Below are 21,996 nucleotides of genomic sequence, written 5' to 3'. Positions count from 1 at the left end.
TTTTCATGTGCTTCACTATATGGCACGCAACGCACAATTAGGAGCTGCAATACTTATACTTTCCATAGTGTTGTGTTTGACTTTGATTCCTTCTTAGACAAAATGGAAGTTGCTAAAGGAAAGAGACGTCGCATAAGCGTTAGAGAACCAGTAAGTGTCCAAATAAAAAAATTCCAACAGGAGTTTTATAAAGCACTAAAAGAAGTTGAAAAGTATGATCGCTCATCAAAACTTACTGTTGAAGAAGCCATCCTTGTTTATCCAGAGATCGTTAGTGATGTGGCCAGAATAGTTACTGCAATGCCACCCACCCAAGTCAGTGTCGTAAGATTATTTTCAGCCCTAAAAATAATAAAGTCTGACTTAAGAGCCTCTATGAAAGAGGATCTGGCAGAGGCAATTCTCTTCCTTAGAACTCTACATTGAATTGATTTGCATTTGCTAAGCCTATAACTACATTTCAAGATTAATATAAACCATGTCTAGGCTTTACAGATTTTGTTTTTGGTTCATTATAGATAAGCTTTGTTTTTGTTCTAAAACAACCAAATAATGTGGTTTGTATTTTTGAACTGGTAAAGATCCTGTTCCTGATGTTTATGCCTGCTGCTACTATCCAGCCACTTGATTGTTTTCATTGTGTTTGTCTTTTGCTTAAACTGTGCAATACAGTAGACTGTTGGCTTCCCAGTCAGTAGTCCTGTGGTAGGTTGCGTTTCTTTCCCTCAAGGAATGTATAAAATACATTCACATATTAATACAGAGGAGTCGGGGAGTCGGATTCGGAGTCGGAAGTACATAAAACTGAGGAGTCGGAGTCGGAACATTTATCTACCGACTCCACAGCCCTGGTTGTCAGCAAGTAATTTTCACCCCTAACCCATGGATATTTAGCACTGCCAGAGTCCCTTCCACTCGTACAGTATTAAAACCCTTATGGTACATTTTAGGATGTACCACTTTCCCTCCTTTGTTCTCCTTTCTTTCCATTTTATATCTCTCTATCCTAATTTCTTGTTCTTTCTCTTATTCTTTCTCCCCCTTTTTCTTTGTTCCTCCCCCTCTTTTCCTCTCCCTTCCATGTATTCTCTATTTTTATTCCCTCACTTGCTCTTTAGTGGGGGGGGGGGGGGGATTTGATGAGTGGTAGTGCTGGCAAGGAGTTAGGATGAGTGGCAGTGCTGGGGGGAGTTCTGATTAGCCAACTTGGGTGCTTTTGATCAAGGTAATCTGCTGATCTAAGAAATGCAGTGGGGACTTTTGGCAACTATAATCACAGGTAGTGTTACTCACTGTGTCTCCGACTTTGTGGTTTCTCGCAGCAGCGACGCCTATGCCAAAATCAGGAAATAGGGTCTCCTTCAGCCCCTCCCACTTCACAGATGGCCTCTAGTTTCTGCCCCCCAGCCATCCCGTGAACTGAATGGGTGGCTGCAAAGAGGCTGAGTGGGAGACCGTGGGCTCCAGGAACAGCCCAGCTGGGTGGCTACAGGCTCCAGGGACAGCCTTTCTGGGCGGCCGCGAGAAGGTTGGGAAAAGCGGTGCGGGCTTCAGGAACAGCCCAGAGATCGGTGACCCCTGGCAAATCGTCATTCGACCCCCAGGTTGAGAACCACTGCTCTAGAGTCATCCGATCATTTTTACAGGGCTCAATAGGTACTACCCTCCACCTGCAGTGGTTCCTCGGCTCTCACATTCCTCAAAAGGAGCCCCTGACAGCAGTAAAACTACAAAAAAAAAAAATGTAGAGCAAGAGGAGCTCCCCATACACCCCCCCCCCCCCCCCACCAAATGCACACGTAGAGCTTGCGTGCATATGTAAACATAAATTTCACAACACAAGCAAGGTATCACCGAAAACTTTGGCACAGGAGCAAACATTTCAGGAACAAGGTACCAAAAACCCACTTCCAGCTATCTGAAGATGGACAGGGTACCATCCCTGTATCAATACACAGCACCAAAGAGTTACTAGGCAGGGTGGATAAAAAAAAATATATATATATATATATATATATATATATATATATATATATATATATATATATATATATATATATATTAAAATAACAAATTTATTTTAATAAATGCTTTTGGAGTAAAAATCGATCTATCTAAATATATTTTTCTATTTAAGATGCATAATAATTTAGTTTATTCAGCTTGAAATGGAGCTTAGTTATTTAGCATTAGACTGTATATTCTGCAATATTTACATTTTTGGTAAACTCATTCATTGAATCTCAGCTCTGCAAGCTGAGATAACATGCACTGCATTGATGCATTCACAAAATTTCACATTAACCATGAGATAAAACAAGTTCAAGAATATTCCTTTATCCCATTGTTTTGCAAATCTACAGTGGATACGGAAAGTATTCAGAGCCCCTTAAATTGTTCACTCTTTATTATATTTTAGCCATTTGCTAAAATCATTTAACCACTTAAGGACCTTGCCTGTTTTTCAGAGCCGAGTAAAATGATACCCAACATGTCACGCTTCAAAATTGCGCCAGCTCGTGGAATGGCGTCAAACTTTTACCCTTAAAAATCTCCATAGGCGACGTTTAAAAAAATTATATAGGTTGCATCTTTTGAGTTACAGAGGAGGTCTAGGGCTAGAATTATTGCTCTCGCTCTAACGATTGCTGCGATACCTCACTTGAAGGTTTAAACACCGTTTTCCTATGCGGGCGCTACTCTCGTATGCGTTCGCTTCTGCGCACAAGCTCGTCGGGACGGGGCACTTTAAAAAAAAATGTTTTTTAGTTTTCTTATTTCTTTTTTATTTTATTAACTAGATGCTGACCAGCAGCTCGTAGCTCTACGTCGGCTCTCGAAGCGGCCACTAGGGGTGCGTGCGCACCCCCGCTCGCTCCTGACTCCCGCGCGCGTGCCTGGCGGTCGCGATCACCGCCGGGCACCTGCGATCGCTCGTTACAGAGCGAGAACCGGGAGCTGTGTGTTTAAACACACAGCTCCCGGTCCTGTCAGGGGAGAAATGCTTGACCGTCTGTTCATACAATGTATGAACAGCGATCAGTCATTTCCCCTAGTGAGTCCCCCCCCCCTACAGTTAGAACACACCCAGGGAACCTACTTTACCCCTTCCCCGCCCCCTAGTGTTAACCCCCTTCCCTGCCAGTGGCATTTTTATAGTAATCAATGCATTTTTATAGCACTGATCGCTATAAAAATGCCAATGGTCCCAAAAAATGTGTCAAAAGTGGCCGAAGTGTCCGCCGTATTGTCGCAGTACCGAAAAAAAACGCTGATCGCCGCCATTACTAGTAAAAAAAAAAAATTAATAAAAATGCCATAAAACTACCCCCTATTTTGTAAACGCTATAACTTTTGCGCAAACCAATCAATAAACGAAAAATATGTAGAAGAATACGTATCGGCCTAAACTGAGGAAAAAAGTTGTTTTATATATTTTTGGGGGATATTTATTATGGTAAACAGTAAAAAATATTCATTTTTTTCAAAATTGTCACTCTACTTTTGTTTATAGCGCAAAAACTAAAAACCGCAGGAGGTGATCAAATACCACCAAAAGAAAGCTCTATTTGTGGGGAAAAAAAGGAAGCCAATTTTGTTTGGGAGCCACGTCGCTCGTCAGTTAAAGCGACGCAGTGCCGAATCGCAAAAAGTGCTCTGGTTTTTGACCAGCAATATGGTCCGGGGCTTAAGTGGTTAATTTTTACACGGTTTTAAAAAATAAATAAAATGGGTCACTTTTATTCCTATTACAAGGAATGTAAACATCCCTTGTAATAGAAAAAAAAGCATGACAGGTCCTCTTAAATATAAGATCTGGGGTCAAAAAGACCTCAGATCTCATATTTAGACTAAAATGCAGTAAAGAAAAAAAAAAAAAAAAAAAAAAAAAGGGGAAAATGTGCCTTTTAGGCCGGTTTCACACTGAGGCGCGGACCCGCGGTGTTGGTATAGCCGCGCTACTTGTAGCGCGGCTGTACCATCATGTTTACCGCGATATTCGGGCGCTAGCGGTGAGGTTTTAACCCCGCTAGCAGCCGAAAAAGGGTTAATACCGCCCGCGTTGCGGCAGTATTACCGCGGTATCACCGCGCTTTCCCATTGATTTCAATGGGAAGGCGCGGTATAGGAGCGGTGAACACACCGCTCCTATACCGCGGTAAAGATGCGGCAAGCAGGACTTTTGGTCCTGCTTTCGGGCTTTCACATTGAAGAGTACAGGGCATGATTTTTCATGCGGTATAGCAGCGCTATTTTTAGCGCTGTACCGCATGAAAAACGTCCCAATGCGAAAGGGGCCTAAGAAGCATGGGCGGAAGTGACGTTTTGACATCGCTTCCGCCCTGCTATGGAGACAGGTGGGGGCCATCTTGCCCTCACTCGTATCCCAGCCAAGCAGGAGACAGATCCCAATCGCCTCCGCCGCTGCCGACGGCTCCGGTAAGCGGCGGAGGGCGCAGGAGAGCGGTGGGAGGGGGGCCTCTCCCGCCGACGATAACTGTGATCTCTCGGCGAATCCGAGACCACCATTATCGTTTTAATGGACCGGCATGTGAAGAGATGGATACCTCGGTTGTGGCAGCAGCTGCTGCCGTTACCGAGATATCCCTCTTCAAAAATAGGACGTATACAGTTGTGCGCGGGTCCTTAAGTGGTTAAGTTCATTTTTTTTCCTCATTAATGTTCACACAGCACCCCATATTGACAGAAAAACACAGAATTGTTGCCGTTTTTGCCAATTTATTAAAAAAGAAAAAACAGAAATATCACATTGCTTTGCTGTGACACTATATTTAACGCTGTCCATTTCTTCTGATCATCCTTGAGATGATTCTACACCTTCATTTGAGTCCAGCTGTGTTTGATTATACTGATTGGACTTGATTAGGAAAGCCACACACCTGTCTATATAAGACCTTACAGCTCACAGTGCATGAAAGAGCAAATGAGAACCATGAAGTCAAAAGGAACTGCCTCAAGAGCTCAGAGACAGAATTGTGGCAAGGCACAGATCTGGCCAAGGTTACAAAAAAAATCTGCTGCACTTAAGGTTCCTAAGAGCACAGTGGCCTCCATAATCCTTAAATGGAAGATGTTTGGGATGACCAGAACCCTTCCTAGAGCTGGCTGTCCAGCCAAACTAAACTATCGGAGGAGAAGAGCCTTGGTGAGAGAGGTAAAGAAGAACCCAAAGATCACTGTGGCTGAGCTTCAGAGATGCAGTCGGGAGATGGGAGAACGTTGTAGAAAGTCAACTAGAGTTGACCCGATACCGATACTAGTATCGGTACCGATTCCGAGTATTTGCAGGAGTAAATACCCCCGATACCGAAATAGAATACTTGCACCCCCCCCCCCCGTTACGCCGCATCCCCGCTACCGCCGACTGGGTAATACGGGCGGGGAACATTACGTGCTGCGTATAGACACTCCCCCTTGCTCGGGTGAACTGTCCAATCCCGAGCAAGGGGGAGTGTCTATACGCAGCGCGGCGCGAATCATTACAGCTATTCAAATGAAAGCTGTAATGTTCCCTGCGCGTATTAACCAGTCGGCGGCAGCAGGGATGCGGCGGGATGCAGGTAAGGGGGACATGGCTGGATATGGGGGGGAGACATGGCTGCATGGGGGGAGACATGGCTGCATATGGGGGACATGGCTGGATATGAGGGGAGACATGGCTGCATATGGGGGACATGGCTGGATATGGGGGGAGACATGGCTGGATATGGGGGGGGGAGACATGGCTGGATATGGGGGGGGGGAGACATGGCTGGATATGGGGGGGGGGGGAGACATGGCTGGATATGGGGGGGGGGGGGAGACATGGCTGGATATGGGGGGGGGGGAGACATGGCTGGATATGGGGGGGGGGGGGAGACATGGCTGGATATGGGGGGGGGAGACATGGCTGGATATGGGGGGGGGGACATGGCTGGATATGGGGGGGGGGAGACATGGCTGGATATGGGGGGGAGACATGGCTGGATATGGGGGGGAGACATGGCTGGATATGGGGGGGAGACATGGCTGCATATGGGGGACAGGGCTGGATATGAGGGGAGACATGGCTGGATATGGGGGGAGACATGGCTGGATATGGGGGGAGACATGGCTGGATATGGGGGGAGACATGGCTGGATATGGGGGGAGACATGGCTGGATATGGGGGGAGACATGGCTGGATATGGGGGGGGAGACATGGCTGGATATGGGGGGGAGGCATGGCTGGATATGGGGGGGGAGACATGGCTGGATATGGGGGGGGGAGACATGGCTGGATATGGGGGGGGAGACATGGCTGGATATGGGGGGGGAGACATGGCTGGATATGGGGGGGGAGACATGGCTGCATCTGTGGGGGGACATGGCTGCATTTGTGGGGGAACATGGCTGCATTTGGGCACACATTTAAAAAAAAGTATCGGTATTCGGTATCGGCGAGTACTTGAAAAAAAGTATCGGTACTTGTACTCAGTCCTAAAAAAGTGGCATCGGGACAACCCTAAAGTCAACCATCACTGCAGCCCTCCACCAGTCGGGGGTTTATGGTACAGTGGCCCGACTGAAGCCTCTCCTCAGTGCAAGACACATGAAAGTCTGCATGGAGTTTGCTAAAAAAAAAAAAAAACACCCAAAGGACTCCAAGATGGTGAGAAATAAGATTCTCTGGTCTGATGAGACCAATATAGAACTTTTTGGCCATAATTCTAAGCGGTATGTGTGGAGAAAACCAGGTGCTCATCACCTGTCCAATACAGTCCCAACAGTGAAGCATGGTGGTGGCAGCATCATGCTGTGGGGGTGTTTTTCAGCTGCAGGGACAGGACGACTGGTTGCAATCGAGGGAAAGATGAATGTGGCCAAGTACAGGGATACCCTGATTAAAAAACCTTCTCCAGAGTGCTCAGGACCTCAGACTGAGCCAAAGGTTTACCTTCCAACAAGACAATGACCCTAAGCACACAGCTAAAATAACGAAGGAGTGACTTCACAACTCTGACTGTTCTTGAATGGCCCAGCCAGAGCTCTGACTTGAACCCAATTGAACATCTCTGGAGAGACCTAAAAATGTCTGTCCACCAACGTTTACCATCCAACCTGACAGAACTGGAGAGGATCTGCAGGGAGGAATGGCAGAGGATCCCCAAATCCTGGTATGAAAAACTTGTTGTATCCTTCCCAAAAAGACTCATGGCTGTATTAGATCAAAAGGGTGCTTCTACTAAATACTGAGCAAAGGGTCTGAATACTTAGGACCATGTGATATTTTAGTTTTTCTTTTTTAATAAATCTGCAAAAATGTCAACATTTCTGTGTTTTTCTGTCAATATGGGGTGCTGTGTGTACATTAATGAGGAAAACAATTAACTTAAATGATTTTAACAAATGGCTGCAATATAATAAAGTGAAAAACTTAAGGGGGTCTGAATACTTTCCATACCCACTGTATGTACACTATAAACTGTATGATTGTTTAAAGAGAAATGCATCTGTACCTGGCTCCAAGTGTGAGGAGGAAGAGCAAACAGTAAAAATGAAAGTAAAACCTAAGCAGCTTATAAACCTTGAGATCTTTCTGCACATAGCTTGAAGTGCTTTATTTCTCCCTTGAGGAGCAAAATGGCAGCAGGCCGTAAAAGGGACCCAGTTTGGGAATATTTACTAACCTGACAGCTTATTATTCTAAATAGGAAACCTTCATTTTGTTTGCAAAAATTAAAGATTCTAACTACCAGCAAGAATAAGTCCTTACATTTAAAGAGCATCTGTCATTTCAGATCCATCATGGCAGCGTCCCTTGGCGGCAGCAGGTGAGTGGATGCCAGCTAAGTCTCTCACCTTGTTGTGTCACTGCTGCATCACCAGCCGTCTCATTAAAGTCAGTGGGACTGTCGAGTCAACAGCGGGTCAGAGGAGGCACAGCTGTAGGACAGAGATGACAGTTGTGCTTTAAAAAAAAACGATGATTTAGGCCTGGTTCACACTGGTGTGTTTTGACAAATCGCATGTCAAAAACAGTGGTATTTGCCGGCAATGGCACCGTCCTAATCGGTGCGACGCCGCATCTGTGGCGCTGCACCGATTTCAAAAAGTAGTTTCTGTACTACTTTTTGCAATTTCGGCCCGCGATTTACATTGACATCTGTGCAGAAACCCGCACTTTGGTCCAATGGTCCCAAAAATGTGTTAAAAGTGTCCGATGTGTCCGCCATAATGTTGCAGTCACTTTTTTTTTTTTTTAAATGCCATAAAACTATCCCCTATTTTGTAAACGCTATAACTTTTGCAAAAACCGATCAATAAACGTTTTTTTTTTTTTTACCAAAAATATGGAAAAGAATACGTATCGGCCTCAACTGAGGAAAAAAAAATGTACATCTTTTTTGGGGATATTTATTATAGCAAAAAGTAAAAAATATAGAATTTTTTTCAAAATTGTCCCATTTTTGTTTATAGCGCAAAAAATAAAAACCGCAGAGGTGATCAAATTCCACCAAAAGAAAGCTCTATTTGTGGGAAAAAAAGGCGCCAGTTTTGTTTGGGAGCCACGTCGCACGACCGCGCAACTGTCAGTTAAAGCGACGCAGTGCCGAATCACAAAAAGTGGCCTGTTCCTTTACCTGAAAAATGGTCCGGGCTTAAGTGGTTAAAGGAACCTTTACAACCCCTTTAAACTTTAAGTCTGACCACAGATTTTCTATTGGATTGAGGTCTGGGCTTTGACTAGGCCATTCCAACACATTTACAGGTTTCCCCTTAACCACTTCTGCCCGGGAGGATTTGGCTGCCCAATGACCGGGCCATTTTTTGCGATTCCGCACTGCGTCGCTTTAACGGACAATTGCGTGGTCGTGCGACATTGCACCCAAACAAAATTGACGTCCTTATTTCCCCACAAATAGACCTTTCTTTTGGTGGTATTTGATCACCTCTGTGGGTTTTAATTTTTTTGCGCTATAAAAAAAAAAAATTCTACATTTAATTTTTTTTTACCAAAAAGTCGCAATAAGCGTATATTGATTGGTTTGCCCAAAAGTTATAGCGTCTACAAAATAGGAGATTTATGGCATTTTTTTATTAATTCGTTATTTAATTAGAAATCGCAGTGATCTGCAATTTTTTTTTTTTATCGTGACTGCGACATTATGGCAGACACATCGGACACTTTTGATGCCATTTTGGGACCACTGTCATTTATACAGCGATCAGTGCTCTAAAAATGCACTGATTACTGTGTAAATGACACTGGCAAGGAAGGGGTTAACCACTAGGGGACGAGGAAGGGGTTAAGTGTGTACTAGGGAGTGATTTGGACTGTGGAGGGGGCTGGGCTAAGGGTGACACGACAGTGATCACTGCTCCCGATGATAGGGAGAAGTAGATCGGCCTAGTGACAGGACAGTGAACAGGGAAATGCCTTGTTTACAAAGCTTGTGACATTGGTGGACCGAGTCCGTGGGCACGGTCACGGAGCTCGCAGCAGGGGCGCACGCTCGCTTGGCGGCAAATTCAATGCAACGTACAGTTACGTTGCTTTGCGCAGCCGTGCCATTCTGCCGACGTACAAGTACAGGAGGCGGCCAGCAAGTGGTTAAACCACTCAAGTGTTGCTTTAGCAGTGTGTTTGGGGTCATTGTTCTGCTGGAAGGTGAACTTCACCCTAGCCTCAAATCACACACAGAGTGGCACAGGTTCTGGTCAAGAATATCCCTGTATTTAGCACCATCCAACTTTCCCTCAACGCAGTCCCGACTGCTGAAAAATGGTGTTCTTTGGGTGATGTGATGTGTTGGGTTTTATGTATATATTTTTCTTTTTTTTATATATACTTTATTTCTTAATTAAGACATTGTTTTCAAATACAATATTCAGTTGCAAGAAAAAGTATATGAACCCCTTTGGAATGATATGGATTTCTGCACAAATTGGTCATAAAATGTGATCTGATCTTCATCTAAGTCACAACAATAGACCGACAATCACAGTCTGCTTAAACTAATAATACACAAAGAATTAAATGTTACCATGTTTTTATTGAACACGCCATGTAATCATTCACAGTTCAGGTGGAAAAAGTATGTGAACCCTTGGATTTAATGGATTTCATGGGAGGATACTACAGAGGAAGCCACTGCTGTCCAAAAAAAACATTGCTGCACGTTTACAGTTTGCACAAGAGCACCTGGATGTTCCACAGCAGTACTGGCAAAATATTCTGTGGACAGATGAAACCAAAGTTGAGTTGTTTGGAAGAAACACACAACACTATGTGTGGAGAAAAAGAGGCACAGCACACCAACATCAAAACCTCATCCCAACTGTGAAGTATGGTGGTGGGGGCATCATGGTTTGGGGCTGCGTCAGGGCCTGGATGGATTGCTATCATCGAAGGAAAAATGAATTCCCAAGTTTATCAAGACATTTTGCAGGAGAACTTAAGGCCATCTGTCCACTAGCTGAAGCTCAACAGAAGATGGGTGTTGCAGCAGGACAACGACCCAAAGCATAGAAGTAAATCAACAACAGAATGGCTTAAACAGAAGAAAATATGCCTTCTGGAGTGGCCCAGTCAGAGTCCTGACCGCAACCCGATTTGAGATGCTGTGGCATGACCTCAAAGCGATTTACACCAGACATCCCAAGAATATTGCTGAACTGAAACAGTTCTGTAAAGAGGAATGGTCAAGAATTACTCCTGACCGTTGTACACGTCTGATCTGCAACTACAGGAAACGTTTGGTTGAAGTTGTTACTGCCAAAAAGGAGGTTCAACTATTTATTAAATCCAAGGGTTCACATACATTTGTGCCCCCCAAATTCCCCCCCCCCCCCATTCTTCCCACCCACCTATCAAAAAAAAGAAGAAATGTACAAAAAAGTCTAATACCATGGGCGTTTCTGGTGAGGGATATTGTCGTACACATGGGCCTGTCTGGTGCTCCATTAACTCTATATACCTCGGCATACTGCACCCTCTCACCACCATCAGTTTCGCGCACTCATCCATCTCATTAAATCTCCTTAATATTAATTTCTGTTAGGATACTTTGCATCATTTAAATAGTTTTCCACTCTATTATCATTTAGATGTTATTCCCTCTTGCTTCCCACCAAGGTTTCCAGATGTTATCATATTTCTTTAGCCCTCCTTGCTTCATATACCGATTTTATCCTTCCTTTGAGAATTACCATGTTCATGCCATTTACCCATTCCCTACCGGACGGAGGTAATACAGATTGCCATCTCAGGGCAATCCGTTTCCTTGCTTGGAATAAATATCTCAGAACCGCGACCTTGGCGTTTGTTGGGTTTCCCACTCCTACTAATCCCAGGAGACTCACCTCCATCTCTATGGAGGTTCCAAACACCCGATCGATGGTTCCTATTACCTCCCTCCAGTAGCGGAACAGTTTCGGGAATTTCCAAAACATGTGAATCAGGTCCCCCTCTATATCCCCCACACCTGGGGCAACTTGCGTCTGGTCTTCGGCCAATGTGAAAAAGTTTACGTGGAGTGCAATAGGTTCTGTATAATAGGAACAAGCGTGACATCCTCTGGGAGGGAGACAGCGACACAAGTGGGGCAAGTTCAAGAATTCTATTCCACTGTATTTCGGAGATATATCCTGTGTCTTTTTCCCCCATTTACTCTTATACATGGGGGCCTTTACCCCTCCCAGTCTCCCCTTATTTATATATGGGTATATTTTCGAGACTAGACCTTTCCCTGTTTCTGCCTTAACCACTTCAGCCCCAGACCAATTTGCTGGTCAATGACCAGGCCACTTTTTTGCGATTTGGCACTGCGTTGCTTTAAATGACAATTACTCAATGTGGCTCCCAAACAAAATAGGCGTCTTTTTGATCACATCTGCGGTTTTTATTTTTTGCGCTATAAACAAAAATAGAGCGACAATTTTGAAAAAAAAATTATATATGTTTTACTTTTTGCTGTAATATCCCCCAAAAATATATAAAAAAAAAAAATTTCCTCAGTTTAGGCCGATATGTATTCTACATATTTTTCGTAAAAAATAAAAATAAAGCGTTTATTGGTTTGCGCAAAAGTTATAGCGTCTACAAAATAGGGGGTAGTTTTATGGCATTTTTATAAAAAAAAAATTTTTTTACTAGTAGTGGCAGCGATCTGCGTTTTTTTTTTTTTGTTTAATCGGTACTGCGACCTTACGGCGGACACTTTTGACACATTTTTGGGACCATTGGCATTTTTATAGCGATCAGTGCTATAAAAATGCATTGATTACTGTAAACATGTCACTGGCAGGGAAGGGGTTAACACTAGGGGGCGAGGAAGGGGTTAATTATGTTCCCTAGGTGTGTTCTAAGAACAGACGATCAGTCATTTCTCCCCCTGACAGGATAAACACACAGCTCCCGATTCTCGCTCTGTAACGAGCGATCGCGGGTGCCCGGCGGTGATCGAGCTCGCCAGGCACGTGCGTCGGCACCAGGAGCGAGCAGGAGGCGCGCGCCCCTAGTGGCTGAAATGCGAAATCACGTGATTTCGCGCAGCCGAGCTGCCGCCGTAAAACGGCGGCAGCGGGTCGGCTAGTGGTTAATTATCTTTTGGAACACCATTCTAGAGTCCTCCCTCTAAACTGTTCCTCCAGTGCATGCCTGACCTGTAGATACGAAAAAAAAAAAGAGGATTTGTTCGGAAGGGTCTCTCAGTGCCTGGAAAGTTTTCAAGGTGCCATCTTGGTATAACTGGGAGATAAATATTATTCCACATCTCTCCCATTCCCTCACTACCCCCATCTTCTGCAGTTCTCCCAATTTACTATTCTCCCATAAGGGAGTATACTCCATGAGTCCTGTATAATTCAATATTGCCTTCTCTGTATCCCACACTCTCAACATCAGTCTCAGAGTGGGGAGTCCTGGGCGAATGGAACCTGCCTCCAGAGCTTCCACTAGTAATCCATGTGGGGTATTCTGAAACATTACCTTACTCCCTACTCCTCCCCCTTCCAAGGCACAGCACCCTATATACTGAAGTTGTGACGCTAGGAAGTAGCTAAAGGGATGCGGAAGTGCTACTCCTCCATGTTTCGGTAGTTGCAAAGTGCTTAACCGAATTCTTGCCGACCTCCCCTTCCAGATCAATTCCCTATACACGGTATCTACCTTTAGAAACCACTTTTTATACAGCCAGATTAGGGAATTATGTAATACGTACAGAAGTTGCACCATCCAGATCATTTTAATTAAGTTGCAACGACCTGCCACAGATATTGGTAGGTGTTTCCATACTTTTATTTTGCCCCTAAATTTGGCTAACAGCGGGATTATATTATCTGCTATATACTGTTGAGGATCTCTAGAAATGTTTATACCCAAATATTTAAATTTATTCACCATTTGCATTTGAGCCACCTCCTCAGGCAAGGGCTTTTCTAAAGGATCTACTGGCAGGAGGGTGGATTTTTCCCAATTTATCTTGAGTCCAGAGACTTGGCAAAATGTATTAATGAGGTCCATAGCTATCCACAGGGAAGCCTGCATATCACCAAGGAACAGCAGCAGGTCGTCGGCAAATAATGCAACCTTATCTTCCAACTTTCTTCTTTTAAAACTCCTCATCGGAGAAGAGGACCTGAGAGGAATGGCCAAAGGTTTGATTGCAATGGCAAAGAGGAAGGGTGACGGGACACCCCTGTCTCGTCCCCCTCCCCAATCTAAATTTGTCAGACTTCATTATTCACCTTTACGCCAGCCTCTGATGTCCTATAGAGCATTTTTACCCAATTAATAAAGCCCGGTCCAAATTGTAATGCTTCCATGGCTCTCCAAAATGTATTGCCACTCAAGTCTGTCGAAGGCCTTGGCGGCATCCAAAGACAAAATAGCCCTCTCTCCACCCCCGTTCGTCGGGCCCTGGAGGTTCAAATATACCCGCCTTATATTTGTGCTGGAAGTTCTTCCAGGTATAAACTAGGGTTGTCCCGATACCACTTTTTTAAGACCGAGTACAAAGTACCGATACTTTTTTTTCAAGTAATCGCCGATACCGATACTTTTTTTAATCTCATGTGACAGCAGCACATGTGTCAGTATTTTTTTTTTTATCTTTAACAATTTGTTTTTAATTTTTTACAATATTTTTTATAATGCTTTTTTTTTTTAAGGGGGGGGGGGATGGACCGTGTTTTTATTTTCTACAATTTTTTTATTCTTTATTTATTTTTTTCAGCCCTGTTGGGGGGCTTTGGTGAAATATCAGGGGTCTTAACAGACCTCCGACATCTCCCCTTTGAGACAGGGAAAGGGACTAGGGACACATGTTCCCCAGTCCCTTTCTCAGCAGCATCAGCTGCGCTGAAAATGAATGGAGAGACGGCATCTTCTCTTCATTCAAAAACTGAAACCTTGTAATCACAGTTTACGATGTTTCAGTTGGACCGAGTCAGTGATCACTGACTCTGTCCATTCGGAGCAGTAACTAGCTGGATTTACCGGCTCCTACCCCGCTCTCCATCCTGACAGTTCCAGAGGGTGGAGGAGGAGCACGGAAGGGGAGAGAAACACAGCGGGATACATGGCGGAATACATGGCGGGAATGCACGGAGGAATACACGGCGGGAATACACTTGCCCGAGTACAAGTACTCGGGCAAATGCTTGGTATCGGTCCCGATACTAGTATCGGGACAACCCTAGTATAAACCCTGACTGGTCGAGTTTCTGTATAACCTTATTTAACCTAGCTGCCAAGACCTTCCCCAGTATTTTCATATCAGAATTCAATAAAGCAATAGGCCTATATGAGGCAGAGTCAAGTGGATGTTTACCCTCCTTATGTATAATTATAGTAGATTCCATCATTGATGAGGGAGCGCTCCTTTTATCACCGCCCAGTTTAAGACTCTCAACAACTCCGGGAGCAGCACCCTCCCGCAGTGCCCATAAATCTCGGCCGGGAGCCCGTCTGGTCCCGGGGATTTCTGTCCCGCCATCTTTCGTAACTCGTATCTCCTCTAACGTTATGGGCCTGTTTAACTCCATTCTATCTGTCTCACTGAGGGAAGGGACAGCCATCCCTAAAAAAGGCACCCATTCCTTCCCCCATTTCCTCCTGCCAGGAACTATACAGGTCCTCATAATATTCTCTGAGCTTACCCACTATTTCTGGTGTATATGAGGAAACCCTTCCATCCCCTATAGCTATCGTAGGTACCGCAGATGAGGGAGAGTTCACCCTAACTGTGCCAGCATACGTCCCACACTTTCCCCCTCTCCAAAGGCAGATTGCCTCAAAGAGATATTTGTTCTCCATCTTCCCAAGCGTCACTAACCAATAATTCTGTTGCTCCTATATCCAATTCCTGAGGCTATCGGGTGTCCGGTTATTAACATACTGTTCTTCTGCTGTTGTTACTCTTTCCCCAATTAATCTCTCTCAGTCCTTGGTCGGCTTTAAAAATGTTGAGATTTGTTGTATCATTATGCCTCTAAGGAAAGCCTTCAAGGTGCCCCATACTATTATCTCTGATCAACAAATTCTCTCAGGGAGACCAATACCTCGACTGTGTGTCCTTCATTAGTTCGATCCAGAAAGGGCTTATCTTCCACTCTCTGGGATAGCTACATTCACTTAATTCTAGTGACACAATCACCAGAGAATGATCTGACAGGCCCCTTGGCATGTAGTTCACGTTCTTTACCTCAGGCATCATCTCCTCATTTCCCAGGATTAAATCAATCCTGGAAAGCGTAGGGTTGTGTCCTGGAAAATCATGAGTACTGACAGGCATCTGGGTTTCCTATTCTCCAGATATTCTTCAGCCCAACTTCTTTCAAAAAGTTGGGTATCCACTGGATTGCCCATTTGCATCCCTGGGGGGAACTTATCTAAATTCCGGTCCCTAACCATGTTCAAGTCCACCATCACAGGCACCCCTGGCTTGTGGCCAGGAGAAACTTTCTAATTTTACTTCACCAATTTAGACTATTGTGTTCTGATCCATCATATACAATTCAGATTAAAAAAAACATTGAACTAAAGACTGTAATGTAACAAAATAGGTAAAAAGCCAAGGGTGGTGAATACTTTTGTAAGGCACTGTATCTAGTCCTATATTATCCAGTCTGTCTCCAGCACGGCTGTTGATTGAAGATCTTTGCAAGAAAAATCCAAGAAAAAAAAAAAAAATAATGGAACCAAGAGTCCCGGCAGGGAACTGGGTCCTTAAAAAGAAAAAAAAAAAATTAGCTGCCTATCACAGATGGGCGGGTTGACTACCTTTTTAGGACTGCTCATATGCAGTGCTGTGTTTTTTCTTTTTTGGCCTACTCCTGAAGATGGCACTATAATCCTGCAATCAAGAAAAAAATGCAGATCTGTGCCCTTCACTGAACATAAGAAAAATGGGGGTATAACTCTATATTACATAGTAGGTGAGGTTGAAAAAAGACACACGTCCAACCTATGTGTGCGATTATGTCAGTATTACCTTGGATTGCAAGCATAATTGGTTCCGGAAGCAGGCTTGCAATCCAAAGCACTTGTATATCAAAGCAAATTTTCCCATAAGAAATAATGGAAACTCAAATGATTCGTTCCACAACCATTTATTCATAAGTTCTTCAGTTTATTGTCCATATAAAAAGATTATAGCAATGTGACCAGGTAGTGAAACCATAAAATGTCCATCCACAAATTGGAGCCTCCCCAAGGGGATTGTAAGCAAAATCCAGCAGGAGCTACAGAGTATAACATAGAAGAGAAGTGTAGCAATATGGTTATATTTAATGAAGGTACAGTTAGCAACTCACATGGTTGATGATAAAAAGAGGCACATCCAAGTATGCAGGCATCTGGGGTAAAGTGATCAACATAGAGCGTCCTCCTCACAGTTGGCTCTCGCCGCTATCAGTCTGCAATCTTGACCAGGAAGTCTTCCCTGCAGTAGAGCCATCTGAAAGCGAGGCTTGAACTGCTTGTGGAAGGGACATCATCAATGGTGGTGCAGAGGATGGTCTATGTGGGCAGCTTTACCCGGATGCCTGCACATTTAGATGTGCCTCTTTTAATCATCAACCATGCGAGTTTCAAAATGTTGTACCTTCATTAAATGTAACCATATTGCTACACTTAGAGGCAACTCTCTTCTATTTTATACTCGGTTGTGACATGACACTACTCTATAATCAAGACATCGCTTGTATATCAAGTCAAAATTTATTAACAAATGTTGCTTTCTTGCAAAACACTCTCAAACCAAGTTACTTGCAAACCAAGGTTTAACTGTATATCCCTGTATGTTGTGGTCGTTCAGGTGCTTATCTAAAAGATTATTGAAACCATCAATGCTCCACGCTGAGACCACCGCCTGTGGAATGTAATTTCACATCCTTGCCGCTCTTACAGTAAAGATCCCTCTACGTAGTTTAAGGTTAAACCTCTTTTCTTCAAAATTTTAACGAGTGGCCACGTGTCTTGTTAAACTCCCTTCCGCAAAAAAGTTTTCTCTATTGTGGGGTCACCAGTATGGTATTTGTAAATTGAAATCATATCCCCTGTCAGGCGTCTGTTCTCCAGAGAGAATAGGTTTAGTGCTCGCAACCTTTCCTCATAACCAATATCCTCTAGACTCTTTTGCTTTGTTTCCCTTCTTTGTACTCACTCCATTTCTAGTACATCCTTCCTGAGGACTGGGGCCCAGAACTGGTTGGCATACTCTAGGTGCAGCAAAAACATTCTGAAAAAAAAAATCTCTCAGGGATATAATATTATTATTATTATTATTATTATTATTATTATTATTATTATGTCTGGAAGAGACCAGGCAGAGGCCTAGTTACTCTGGAAAACATAAGGATAGGATGTGTAACCCTGCCAATGTCAAATTACCATAGCAATGTTTTGATGCTTTTATGGATAAAGACAGAAGCACGCATACCCAACAGGTAAAGCCCTGTACACACGAACGGATATCTGATGGAATCTAATCCAATGGATTTTTTCGTCGGATATCCGATGACGCTGACTTTTATCAGTCTTGCCTACACACCATCAGTGAAAAATCTGACCGTTCCAAAACGCGGTGACATAAAACACTACGACTGCTGAGAAAAATTAAGTTCAATGCTTCCTGAGCATGAGTGGATTTTTGACCGATGGACTTCCACAGAGATGATCGTTTTTTTCTATTGTTTTTTTATCCATAGGAAAAATTTAAAACATGTTCTATTTTTTTTTCACCGATGGACCTTTTAAAAGGGCCTTGTAAGTCTTTTATATAAAAGGAAGGAAATGAACAGTCCCTGTGACATGTGGCAGATAATCAAGTGGCTTTTGTAAGGTGAGCAAGTATATTAAAATGGTTAGCAGAAGGAATTATTGTGAGGACAAGAGAGTTTGTACCTCTCAGAAAGAGAAAAAGAAATGAAAACTATTAGAAAAAAAATACAAAATTAAAGCATGTCAGTAGACATATTCTAACCTTCATTAGAAGAAAGGGAACTTTCCAATATAAATCTGCCCTCTAAAAATACAATTCTAGCCTCCACACTGCCAAACAGACCTACTTTATCACTCTCATTAGCACCCTCTTATGCAGTCCCTGTCAACTCTTCTACTTTTAACTCTCCACTTCATCCTTCATTACCTCCACCCACTAACTTACTCACTCACTGCCCAGGAGATTGGTAATTACTTAAAAAATAAGATTGATAGAAAAAAAGTTTGTAACGCCCACCTAACCATCTGCCCCCTGGAGCCTGTTCCCCTGCAAATACTACAGTCATCCTCTGGCTCTATCCTACACTTTAACTAATTTTCAGTTTCTCTCTCTACTGGCATCTTCCCCAACCCTTTAAAAACATGCACTAGCCACCCCCATACCTAAAAAAGGCCCCACTGACCCCACCTATTTAACCACCCAAGACCCATTACCTTACTCCCTTTTGCCTCCAAACTCCTTGAATGTCTAGTCTACAACCAGCTGAGATCCCACCTCATTGAGAATAACCTTCTTGATCGGCTTAAAGGGTAACTCCACTTTCATGGGGGAACTTTCATGCGACACTAAACATATTGTAATTGAATGTTATTAAAAATTACCTTTCCTTTTCAATCTACAGCACTGTAATTTTCTAAGAATGCACTGAAATATGGCTACCTGGAGTTGTTCTGTACAAAGAGTGTGTACTTGCCACTCCCCAGAAACATATAGTTTCCTAGTTGTGTGATTGGCGCTCCAATTTCCCCAGAAGTCTGCCTAATATACAAGTCAGATTTTAGGCATCCCCTGCAACACAAATGTAATTTTTGGAGAGACATTTTCAATAGGAACCCGTCTAAAGGGATGCAGGTCCAGCAGATTTCCTCATTAGTGTCCAGCAGGTGCAAACCTGGCAGGTAATCATGAAATCACTCCTATTAGAGGCACAGACACACACACATGTATTTCTTCAGAATAACAGAAAGGTAGGAATCTGCAACAAAGGTTGCTATCTTTGCAATGTACATAGATCACCCGGGGGGGGTTCTAAACAAAAGTGGAGTTACGCTTTAAGTCTGGATTTCGCCCACAACACTCCACATAAACCGCTCTCCTAAAACTCACAAAATGACATACTGTTAACAGCTAAAACCAACCGTCACTATTCCGTACTCTTACTCTTGGACCTCTCCGCTGCCTTTGACACAGTTGACCACCCCTCCTCCTCTAAAAACTATATTTCCTTGGTATCCGTTGGTTCAAATCTTACCTATCTCACCTCACCTTCAGTGTCACTTACAACTCTATCTCCTCCTCTCCTACCGTTGGGAACCCCCAAGGTTCTGTCCTTGGACCGTTCCCATTCTCGATCTACACCTCCTCCTTGGGTCAGCTAAGATAGTCTCCCATGGCTACCAATACTATTTCTATGCTGGTGACACCCAAATTCATCTCTCTACCCATCAGCTCACCCCATCAGTTTCCTCACGTATCGCTGATTTACTAGCAGACCTATCTGGCTGGATGTGACAACACTTCCTCAAATTCAACCTTTCAAAAACGAGCTTGTAAAATTTTCTCCCCCACATGCCCCTTCCCCTCTTCTGTCAAGATCAATGGCACGACTATCAGTCCATCCCCATAGACTATAATATAGCAATAAAGGATTAACCACTTGCCGACCACCGCACACACATATACGTCGGCAGAATGGCTCGTAAGGGCAAATGGACATAACCGTACATCCCTTCAAAATTTGCCGCATACTGTATCTGGCACGCACACGGGTCCCGCAAACTCGATGTTCACCGGCAGCCCGTGATTGCAGCAAGAAGAGGCAGAATGGGGAGATGCCTATGTAAACAAGGCATTTCCCTGTTCTGCCTAACAACATGACAGGGATCTACTGCTCCCTGTCATGTTGTAGGGAGCCCACTCCCCCCACAGTTAAAATCACTCCCTAGGACACACTTAACCCCTTGATCGCCCCCTAGTGTTTAACCCCTTCCCTGCCATTTATACAGTGGCTATTTGTAGCTCTGATCGCTGTATAAAGGACAATGGTCCCAAAGTAGTGTCAAAAGTGCCCAATGTGTCCGCCATAAAAAAAATGCCATAAATCTATCCCCTATTTTGTAGACGCTATAACTTTTGTGCAAACCAATCAACATACACTTATTTTACCAAAAATATGTAGAAGAATACAAATCAGCCTAAACTGTGGAAGAAATTCATTTTTTTTATATATTTTTGGGGATATTTATTAAAAACTGAAAAAAAAAATTGCATTTTTTTTCAAAATTTTATTTTTTTGTTTATACCGTTAAAAATAAAAACCGCAGAGGTAATTAAATACCACCAAAAGAAAGCTCTATTTGTGAAACAAAAAAACTAAAAAAAAAACAACTAAATTTTGTTTGGGTATAATGTCGCACGACCGCGCAAATTGTCAGCTAAAGCGCTGCAGTACAGAATCGCAAAAAATGCTCTGGTCAGGGGGTAAATCCTTCTGGGGCTAAAGTGGTTAAATATGTCAATCTTCTTATGATTAAGGGCCCATGTGGGTTATTATATGCAGGCGATACTATTCAGAAGGTTAAAGAGCGTATTGTACGACACAAATATTCAACTAGGGATAAACTTGACAAATTGCCATTGGCAAGACCTTTTTTGCAATAGGGACATCATGTATCACAGTTAAAATGCATGGCTATTTACGGAATACCACGTAATCGACGAGGTGGGAATACAGAACTTGCCTTAAAAAACAAAAAGTAGCCTGGATACATCGTTTAGACACTTTAAGGGATAAATTCTAATTTTGATTTATATTTATTTTTGTAATATATGCACACACACTTTCTTTATTAAATTATTTTATCTTTTCATTACTATTTCTTGTAATGAGTAGTTTTTTCAGTAGATCTTTCTAATATATTAGTATTCTATTTTTTAATTATAGGATTGGTTCAGAATTCAGTGCATTGTGTGTGTGTGTGTGTGTGTGTGTGTGTGTATGTGTATATATATGTATATATATATATATATATATATATATATATATATATATATATATATATATATATATATATATATATATATATATATATATATATATATATATTTTCCTCTCTCTTTTGATAAGCGGTGCCTTTTCCTGGTATCCTCATGACATTTGGGGGAATTCATTCCATCTGATGGTTCGATCGTTGCAATCATTATGCCATTTTCTACAATTATGATTACTTAGCGATTGTTAAATTAATTAATTGATTGCAGATGATTATTGTGAATTTATATTTTGATGTTATTTATGCTTTTGGTCTGAAGAAGGGGTGCCATTGTCTTAGCCAGAAACTGTTACCTTGCATAAACATGAAAACTTTTTATTAGTTTTGAATAGACATTCCATTTGTGCATCTCTCTCCCCCTCTCCCCCTCTCTCTCTCCCCCTCCCCACACACACACATTTTATTTAAAAAAAAGATATATATTAAGCGGGGAACAGGTAGCAGGTACAAAGTTT

At 43.0% G+C, this 21,996-nt stretch overlaps 1 protein-coding gene across 2 annotated transcripts in view; it reads right to left on the bottom strand.

Moving 5' to 3' along the window:
* SLC12A7 (solute carrier family 12 member 7) overlaps nt 1–21,996 on the bottom strand; it is a 574,243-nt gene that overhangs the window by 310,643 nt on the left and 241,604 nt on the right. The window lies entirely within an intron of this gene.

This window comes from Rana temporaria, chromosome 5, assembly GCF_905171775.1.
Source record: "Rana temporaria chromosome 5, aRanTem1.1, whole genome shotgun sequence".
In the NCBI taxonomy this organism is placed as follows: domain Eukaryota; kingdom Metazoa; phylum Chordata; class Amphibia; order Anura; family Ranidae; genus Rana; species Rana temporaria.
The sequence above is the reverse complement of the archived record's forward strand: the minus strand, read 5'-3'. Positions and strand labels throughout refer to the sequence as shown.